This window comes from Hipposideros armiger, unplaced genomic scaffold (genome assembly GCF_001890085.2).
Source record: "Hipposideros armiger isolate ML-2016 unplaced genomic scaffold, ASM189008v1 scaffold_694, whole genome shotgun sequence".
NCBI lineage: Eukaryota > Metazoa > Chordata > Mammalia > Chiroptera > Hipposideridae > Hipposideros > Hipposideros armiger.
In genome coordinates, this window is record NW_017732044.1 from 92,564 (window position 1) to 96,709 (window position 4,146).

Here is a 4,146-nt window from a genome sequence, read left to right on the forward strand (position 1 = left end):
CGACCTGGAGCTAGGCTGCCGTGAGTTGCCGGCGACGGCGTAGGCTGCAGCCCCTGTGGCAGTGGGTTGCCATGGGCTACCGTGTGTAGCCAGCAGCCGCAGTGAGCGGCAGTCCAGAAGCAGGCGACTGATCTGCCTCTCCCGGGAAGAGCGCAATGATACCAACATGGGCCAGTGAAGCAACGTCCTCCACAACTAGACTGAAGAACAAAAGGACAGCAACTTGTCTGTTCTCCTTTCCCCAATTCCCCAGCGCTGTTCGCATCCCCCAATTCCCCAATAAAAATCTTTAAAAAAATTGCTTTCTTCTAATTTTTACTAATGTATAGAAATGCAAATGAATTTCGCTTTGCATCTAGCACCCTTAGTTAATTCTAGATGCCTTAGTTAATTGTAGATGCCTTTGGGTTTTCCACATAGATACCATCTGCAAACAGAGTTTTGTGTTTTTCTTTCTAAATCCTGTACCTTTTATTTCCTTTTCTTGTTTTACTGCAACTGGCTAGGATGTCTAATGGAACACATCATATAAGACCTTGACTTGGCGGGATCATTCATTATTCTGTTGTCTGCTGTAGTTTCTTAGAGATGCCTTTTTTTTTTAAAGGAGGGTGCAACTCACAGTGGCCCATGCGTGGATCAAACAGGCCACCTTGGTGTTATCAGCATCATGCTCTAACCAACTGAGCTAACCAGCCAAATCAGTAGATGCCTTTTATTTATTAGTTTCTGTTCCTATTTTTGTTTTCTTATTTTTTTTTATTATGAATGAATTGAATTTCATTGGATAGTTTTTTCTCCATCTATTGAAATATTACTGTGGTTTTTCTCATTTATTCTGTTAATATGGTGATTCACGTTATATAATTTTATAATGTTACACCAACCTTGCATTCTGGGAACAAACCCAACATGGCCATGATGATTTATCTTTCTGATACATTATTGAATGCAGTTTGCATCAATGTTCATGAGTGAGATTTACCAGTAATTTTATTTCTTGTTCTTGTTCAATTTGCATATCAAGGTTATATTAGCCTTGTAAAAATGAGGTGTGAGTGTTTCCTATTTTTCTAGTCCCTGAAATAACTTGTACAATATTGGAATGATCTGTTTCTTGAAAGAATTTGCTTACAAAGCTATTTGAACATGGGGGAGGAGTAGATTTTAAATTACTGATTACAATTCTTTCACTGCAAGACAATTCAAATTTTTAAATTTCTTTTGGATTCCATTCTGGACAACTGTGTTTTCTAAGAAATTATCTGGTTTATCTGGCATAAAATCGACACATAGCCTCATATTTCTGTTCACTCGCTGACACATCTATGGTTAAATCTCCTTTGCTTCCTTAGTACTTTTATTTGTGCCTCCTCTTTTTCTTGACTTTATATTTGTATTTCCAACAAGTCAATTTTGGGCTTTGCTGTCTTAAATTGTGCTTCATCTGCTATTAACACAGCTCACAAGTTTACTCTGGGTTTGTTTTTTTTTGGGTTTGTGTCATTTATCTTTCTATTTTATTTTTTTATTTTTTTTAAGCTGAGCCATCCTGCTACCTGTTGGCAGCTCAGCGGCTGCTCAGCTCGGGCTGGACTCGAACCGCTGTTGCTCAGAGCTCAAACTCTTGAGCGAGCTCTTACAAGTTTACTCTCAATTAATCTTTGCATGGTGTATCTTTCTCTCCCTTGACCTTCACTTTGTGTTTCTTTAAGTTGTAGAAGGGTCTTCTATAATTGCAGAAAGTTGCTTTTTTTTTTTTCACTAGACAATCTTTCCCTGTATCTGGAGCATTTGGTCCCTTTACATTTTTTATGATTACAGGTACATTTGGATTTATTTATAACAGCTTATGTCCAAGCACCCCCTGCCCACTCCTCTTTTCTGTCTTCTTTTGGATTAATTTTTTGGGTCTTATTCCCTTTTACCTGTTTGGAATAGATACCTTCTATGCTTATTTCAGTGGTCACCTTCTAAAGGTAATAACTTCTAACTTTAATACATTTGCCTTCCTCCCTCAAAACACCAAAACTTTAAAATGTTTTAACCCTGTCACCTGCTGCCAGCTCCCATGCCATTGTCCTTCGTGCCCTGTGATTGTTTCGTACACACAGAACTAGTGCGCAGAGTCCATTGAAGGGGATCCTCCCACCTCTCCCTCCTCAGACGGTGGCCACACCCAGCTCACCAGACGGAAAGCCAGGAGCAGGAAGCAGCTGTAAACACAGGCTGGGCACCCATACTGTTCCCAGGAGCAGGTCCTCAGATCCTATCTCTGCTTGCCCTGCCTTTGTCAAGCCCTGGAGACTTGGCACCCAGGCCAACATTTGCCCAAACAAGGAGTGAGTCAGAGCTGGATATCCAGGGCCAGGCTGACCATGCCAAGGACGTGGGGATACTGTCCTGGCCCTCAGCCCTTCCCAGGATCAGGAGGATGTGGGACCTTCCGGCCCTCCTGTTTGCCCAGGGAGACTGGCAGGGCCTGGAGCCTGCACACTCACCCTTCAGCTCCCCTTGTTCACCCCCTGCAGACACCTCCTTCTCTTCACACTTTCCCCAAAGAGGTAGAGCCAGGAATGCCCCATCCTGTGACTGGCTTTGGCGGGGCCGGACCCCTACTGCAAATGCTGGCTGAATGAACATTCACAAAACCAAGGGCGCTGCCTCAGTCTACTTTCTCTTCTCATTCCACATCCCACAGCCTGAGGGGCAGGGTGGAGAAGAGCTGGGAGATAGGAAACCGCCACCTACCTGGGAGGCTGGGGTGTAGTGGAGAGGAGCCACCCATACCGTGGGTTTAGAGGAATGAGTATGGGTTCTTCAGGGTGAGGGTGGAACAAGCGTTCCTGGAAAGGGGAGACCCTGGGCAAGAGCTAAAGAAGTACCAGAGGAGTGAGAGGAAGGAAGAGAACACACAGTAGAATAACGAAGCCCCACCCCCACCTCTAGCCACTGGGTGATGCTTGGAAGAGAGCTCACAGGAACAAAGCTGAGAGCCCAGGTTGCTAAGAAGTTAATGTTTCCCAGAAGCCATCACTCCACAGTAGTGACATGACTACTTCTAGCTGCCAGGAAAGGTAGTCTTTCAGCTGGGTGGCCACAGACTCAACAGTCAAGGGGCCTCCCATTCCCAGAGAAAAGAGACCATGCTGGGCTCTGAGGGCCCATGGAGCTCAGGGCCAGAGAGGCGGGAGTGAGTCAGAGACCCTGGGCCAAGGACTAGGTTCAAGACAGAGGACAGAACCCACCTACAGCACTCCCCTCCCTCCCACTGTAGAGTGTCCCACCACTCCTAATAGTAAAGCTAGTAAACCATGGCAATATGGAAAATAATAAAGGATATCATTAGTGGGGCATACATTTTGAGAGGCTCTGAAGAGTTTTTGGATGAGAGGAAGGACATGGGGTGAGACGAAGGGATAAACCAGGGCGGAGGTAAATGCCAACCCCATCTGCAGATGAGGAGCCGTGTCCCCGGGAAAAGGAGGGCGGCAGCTTCCAGCTGAGCCCTGACAGCCACTTTGTCCTGGAAGGGCCTTCCAAGTCAGGTTGCGGCCTGGAAGGGAGCAAATGCGAGCCTCTGCAAACACCAGCCCTCCTCATGCAGCTGGGGGGAAAGAGACTGGTCCTGCCAGGAGGGAAACCAAGTGGAGTTAGGTAGCCGCCTCCTGGCTCCCCTCCGGTGTCAGTAGAAACAACAGCCCCTCTCACACACCTAATAGGAGTGGCTGATACAACCGTTATCTATTGAATGAGCTCCTAACCCGTGAGCCAAAAAAAACAAATGCCCATGTGCACTGGGACCAATGTATAAGAATTTCCACAGCAGTGTAGGTTTTATTAGCCCCCAACTGGAGTGCACCCAAATGTCCATCTGTAGTAGACGGAATACAGATACATCATGGCATATCCACACGGGGGGAATATTATGCAGCTGTAAAAATGAGCAAAGTGGAGTAACATACAACTTGTGTGAATTTTACAGATACAATGTCAGGTGAGAGATACAAGACCCCAAACTGTATGCATGTATGATTCTGTGCCAGACTGGGTTTTCCAAAGCTGTCACAAACTGTAGCGAAATCCAAAGATATCTATTGCATATTCTCTTCTTTTTTAAATTTTATTTTTTTTTAATTGTGGTAA